Source organism: Rattus norvegicus, chromosome 6 (assembly GCF_036323735.1).
Source record: "Rattus norvegicus strain BN/NHsdMcwi chromosome 6, GRCr8, whole genome shotgun sequence".
NCBI lineage: Eukaryota > Metazoa > Chordata > Mammalia > Rodentia > Muridae > Rattus > Rattus norvegicus.
In genome coordinates, this window is record NC_086024.1 from 85,171,371 (window position 1) to 85,178,124 (window position 6,754).

Genomic DNA, 6,754 nt, shown 5'->3' on the forward strand with positions numbered 1-6,754 from the left:
ACATAAATAAACAAGTAGAAGCCCATAGAGAGGAGACACAAAAATCCCTGAAAGAATTCCAGGAAAACATAAATAAACAAGTAGAAGCCCATAGAGAGGAGACACAAAAATCCCTGAAAGAATTCCCGGAAAACACAATCAAACAGTTGAAGGAATTAAAAATGGAAATAGAAGCAATCAAGAAAGAACACATGGAAACAACCCTGGACATAGAAAACCAAGAGAAGAGACAAGGAGCTGTAGATACAAGATTCACCAACAGAATACAAGAGATGGAAGAGAGAATCTCAGGAGCAGAAGATTCCATAGAAATCATTGACTCAACTGTCAAAGATAATGTAAAATGGAAAAAGCTACTGATCCAAAACATACAGGAAATCCAGGACTCAATGAGAAGATCAAACCTAAGGATAATAGGTATAGAAGAGAGTGAAGACTCCCAGCTCAAAGGACCAGTAAATATCTTCAACAAAATCATAGAAGAAAACTTCCCTAACCTAAAAAAAGAGATACCCATAGGCATACAAGAAGCCTACAGAACTCCAAATAGATTGGACCAGAAAAAAAACATCTCCCGTCACATAATTGTCAAAACACCAAACGCACAAAATAAAGAAAGAATATTAAAACCAGTAAGGGAAAAAGGTCAAGTAAAATATAAAGGGAGACCTATCAGAATCACACCAGACTTCTCGCCAGAAACTATGAAGGCCAGAAGATCCTGGACTGAAGTCATACAGACCCTAAGAGAACACAAATGCCAGCCCAGGTTACTGTATCCAGCAAAACTCTCAATTAACATTGATGGAGAAACCAAGATATTCCATGACAAAACCAAATTTACACAATATCTTTCTACAAATCCAGCACTACAAAGGATAATAAATGGTAAAGCCCAACATAAGGAGGCAAGCTATACCCTAGAAGAAGCAAGAAACTAATCGTCTTGGCAACAAAACAAAGAGAATGAAAGCACACAAACATAACCTCACATCCAAATATGAATATAACGGGAAGCAATAATCACTATTCCTTAATATCTCTCAATATCAATGGCCGCAACTACCCAATAAAAAGACATAGATTAACAAACTGGGTACGCAACGAGGACCCTGCATTCTGCTGCCTACAGGAAACACACCTCAGACACAAAGACAGACACTACCTCAGAGTGAAAGGCTGGAAAACAACTTTCCAAGCAAATGGTCAGAAGAAGCAAGCTGGAGTAGCCATTCTAATATCAAATAAAATCAATTTCCAACTAAAAGTCATCAAAAAAGATAAGGAAGGACACTTCATATTCATCAAAGGAAAAATCCACCAAGATGAACTCTCAATCCTAAATATCTATGCCCCAAATACAAGGGCACCTACATACGTAAAAGAAACCTTACTAAAGCTCAAAACACACATTGCACTTCACACAATAATAGTGGGAGGTTTCAACACCCCACTCTCATCAATGGACAGATCATGGAAACAGAAATTAAACAGTGATGTCGACAGACTAAGAGAAGTCATGAGCCAAATGGACTTAACGGATATTTATAGAACATTCTATCCTAAAGCAAAAGGATATACCTTCTTCTCAGCTCCTCATGGTACTTCCTCCAAAATTGACCATATAATTGGTCAAAAAACAGGCCTCAACAGGTACAGAAAGATAGAAATAATCCATGCGTGCTATCGGACCACCACGGCCTAAAACTGGTCTTCAATAACAATAAGGGAAGAATGCCCACATGTACGTGGAAATTGAACAATGCTCTACTCAATGATAACCTGGTCAAGGAAGAAATAAAGAAAGAAATTAAAAACTTTTTAGAATTTAATGAAAATGAAGGTACAACATACCCAAACTTATGGGACACAATGAAAGCTGTGCTAAGAGGAAAACTCATAGCGCTGAGTGCCTGCAGAAAGAAACAGGAAAGAGCATATGTCAGCAGCTTGACAGCACACCTAAAAGCTCTAGAACAAAAAGAAGCAAATATACCCAGGAGGAGTAGAAGGCAGGAAATAATCAAACTCAGAGCTGAAATCAACCAAGTAGAAACAAAAAGGACCATAGAAAGAATCAACAGAACCAAAAGTTGGTTCTTTGCGAAAATCAACAAGATAGATAAACCCTTAGCCAGACTAACGAGAGGACACAGAGAGTGCGTCCAAATTAACAAAATCAGAAATGAAAAGGGAGACATAACTACAGATTCAGAGGAAATTCAAAAAATCATCAGATCTTACTATAAAAACCTATATGCAACAAAACTTGAAAATCTTCAGGAAATGGACAATTTCCTAGACAGATACCAGGTATCGAGGTTAAATCAGGAACAGATAAACCAGTTAAACAACCCCATAACTCCTAAGGAAATAGAAGCAGTCATTAAAGGTCTCCCAACCAAAAAGAGCCCAGGTCCAGACGGGTTTAGTGCAGAATTCTATCAAACCTTCATAGAAGACCTCATACCAATATTATCCAAACTATTCCACAAAATTGAAACAGATGGAGCACTACCGAATTCCTTCTACGAAGCCACAATTACTCTTATACCTAAACCACACAAAGACCCAACAAAGAAAGAGAACTTCAGACCAATTTCCCTTATGAATATCGACGCAAAAATACTCAATAAAATTCTGGGAAACCGAATTCAAGAGCACATCAAAACAATCATCCACCATGATCAAGTAGGCTTCATCCCAGGCATGCAGGGATGGTTTAATATACGGAAAACCATCAACGTGATCCATTATATAAACAAACTGAAAGAACAAAACCACATGATTATTTCATTAGATGCTGAGAAAGCATTTGACAAAATTCAACACCCCTTCATGATAAAAGTCCTGGAAAGAATAGGAATTCAAGGCCCCTACCGAAACATAGTAAAAGCCATATACATCAAACCAGTCGCTAACATTAAACTAAATGGAGAGAAACTTGAAGCAATCCCACTAAAATCAGGGACTAGACAAGGCTGCCCACTCTCTCCCTACTTATTCAATATAGTTCTTGAAGTTCTAGCCAGAGCAATCAGACAACAGAAGGAGATCAAGGGGATACAGATTGGAAAAGAAGAGGTCAAAATATCACTATTTGCAGATGACATGATAGTATATTTAAGTGATCCCAAAAGTTCCACCAGTGAACTACTAAAGCTGATAAACAACTTCAGCGAAGTGGCTGGGTATAAAATTAACTCAAATAAATCAGTTGCCTTCCTCTATACAAAAGAGAAACAAGCCGAGAGAGAAATTAGGGAAACAACACCCTTCATAATAGACCCAAATAATATAAAGTACCTCGGTGTGACTTTAACCAAGCAAGTAAAAGATCTGTACAATAAGAAATTCAAGACACTGAGGAAAGAAATTGAAGAAGACCTCAGAAGATGGAAAGATCTCCCATGCTCATGGATTGGCAGGATTAATATAGTAAAAATGGCCATTTTACCAAAAGCAATCTACAGATTCAATGCAATCCCCATCAAAATACCAATCCATTTCTTCAAAGAGTTAGACAGAACAATTTGCAAATTCATCTGGAATAACAAAAAACCCAGGATAGCTAAAGCTATCCTCAACAATAAAAGGACTTCAGGGGGAATCACTATCGCTGAACTCAAGCAGCATTACAGAGAAATAGTGATAAAAACTGCATGGTATTGGTACAGAGACAGACAGATAGACCAATGGAATAGAATTGAAGACCCAGAAATGAACCCACACACCTATGGTCACTTGATTTTTGACAAAGGAGCCAAAAACATCCAATGGAAAAAAGATAGCATTTTCAGCAAATGGTGCTGTTTCAACTGGAGGGCAACATGTAGAAGAATGCAGATCGATCCATGCTTATCACCCTGTACAAAGCTTAAGTCCAAGTGGATCAAGGACCTCCACATCAAACCAGACACACTCAAACTAATAGAAGAAAAACTAGGGAAGCATCTGGAACACATGGGCACTGGAAAAAATTTCCTGAACAAAACACCAATGGCTTATGCTCTAAGATCAAGAATCGATAAATGGGATCTCATAAAACTGCAAAGCTTCTGTAAGGCAAAGGACACTGTGGTTAGGACAAAACGGCAACCAACAGATTGGGAAAAGATCTTTACCAATCCTACAACAGATAGAGGCCTTATATCCAAAATATACAAAGAACTCAAGAAGTTAGACCACAGGGAAACAAATAACCCTATTAAAAAATGGGGTTCAGAGCTAAACAAAGAATTCACAGCTGAGGAATGCCGAATGGCTGAGAAACACCTAAAGAAATGTTCAACATCTTTAGTCATAAGGGAAATGCAAATCAAAACAACCCTGAGATTTCACCTCACACCAGTGAGAATGGCTAAGTTCAAAAACTCAGGTGACAGCAGATGCTGTCGAGGATGCAGAGAAAGAGGAACACTCCTCCATTGTTGGTGGGATTTCAGACTGGTACAACCATTCTGGAAATCAGTCTGGAGTTTCCTCAGAAAATTGGACATTGAACTGCCTGAGGATCCAGCTATACCTGTCTTGGGCTTATACCCAAAAGATGCCCCAACATATAAAAAAGACACGTGCTCCACTATGTTCATCGCAGCCTTATATATAATAGCCAGAAGCTGGAAAGAACCCAGATGCCCTTCAACAGAGGAATGGATACAGAAAATGTGGTACATCTACACAATGGAATATTACTCAGCTATCAAAAACAATGGCTTTATGAAATTCGTAGGCAAATGGTTGGAACTGGAAAATGTCATCCTGAGTGAGCTAACCCAATCACAGAAAGACATACATGGTATGCACTCACTGATAAGTGGCTATTAGCCCAAATGCTTGAATTACCCTAGATGCCTAGAACACATGAAACTCAAGACAGATGATCAAAATGTGAATGCTTCACTCCTTCTTTTAAAGGGGAACAAGAATACCCTTGGCAGGGAATAGAGAGGCAAAGATTAAAATAGAGACTGAAGGAACACCCATTCAGAGCCTGCCCCACATGTGGCCCATACATATACAGCCACCCAATTAGACAATATGGATGAAGCAAAGAAGTGCAGACCCACAGGAGCCGGATGTAGATCGCTCCTGAGAGACACAGCCAGAATACAGCAAATACAGAGGCGAATGCCAGCAGCAAACCACTGATCTGAGAATAGGACCCCCGTTGAAGGAATCAGAGAAAGAACTGGAACAGCTTGAAGGGGATCGAGACCCCATATGTACAACAATGCCAAGCAACCAGAGCTTCCAGGGACTAAGCCAATACCTAAAGACTATATATGGACTGACCCTGGACTCTGACGTCATAGATAGCAATTAATATCCTAGTAAGAGCACCAGTGGAAGGGGAAGCCCTGGGTACTGCTAAGACTGAACCCCCAGTGAACTAGACTGTTGGGGGGAGGACGGCAATGGGGGGAGGGTTGAGAGGGGAACACCCATAAGGAAGGGGAGGGGGGAGGGGGATGTTTGCCAGGAAACCGGGAAAGGGAATAACACTCGAAATGTATATAAGAAATACTCAAGTTAATAAAAAAAAATATGGCAATTATAAAAGTGCCACAGCTTGAGAGATGGATGAACAGTTAAAAATTCTTAATTCTCTGGCAGATGATCCAACCTTAATTCTAAGCACCACTGCTGGGCAGGCACACAACTCCCTATAACTCCAACCCTAGAAAATACAATGCCCTTCTTGTTTTTACAGGCAGACACATCCATATGACATACATTAACACACATACACACACACACACACACACACATGCATAAACACATACACATACAAACACACACATACATACACATACAAATTATAAAGTAATTCCTTTTCTTTTTTTTTCTTTTTTTCTTTCTTTTTTTTTTTTTTTTTTGGAGCTGGGGACTGAACCCAGGGCCTTGTGCTTGCTAGGCAAGCGCTCTACCACTGAGCTAAATTCCCAACCCAGTAATTCCTTTTCTTAAATATAACACTTTAACTATATCAGTATTTGAACACATAAAAATTGAGAAAAACTTTACTATCCTGGTACTGACACTATTCACTCAAATTTTTTCATGTTATCTTATGAATATATTCATTTTAACAACATGCTATTTTAAACCTTCTTTGTATCATTTATATTTGAAGTAGAAGGAAAAGAGAATTGATTTAAACATGTAATAATTTTACATGGATACAGTGGAATATGTTCATTGATTTATGCCACGTGTTATATTAAAGTTACACAACATTTTATTCATTAAGTTAGATATTACAGTTATTCAACTAGTTTCTCTTTCTCTCTCTCTCTCTCTCTCTCTCTCTCTCTCTCTCTCTCTCTCTCTCTGTATTTATATGTGTGTGGGTCTTTGTGTCATGGTTCTTGGGTAGAAAACAGGAAAACTTGTATGCGTTGGTGCTCTTCATCCAAACTTTGTGTTTGAGAACTTAGGTTATCAAGGATGGAAGCAAGCACCCATACCTGCTGTGGCATTTTATTTCCCACCAAATCACTTTAAAATAATTCCTTTTATTTTAGTCAAGAATCAAAAGCTAAATTTAAATATCAAGATCTAGAAAATTACCTATAATATATAACAGTACCTATCTTTTCTACATGACTACATTCAGTCACCTAAAAAGTATTTAAAGAATTATTTCAAATTCTATGACAAAGCCAATATCTTTACACATATCTTTATACAAATCCAGCACTGCAACAGAAAATAGAGAAAATTCCAGCACAAGAGGGAAACTACACTGTAG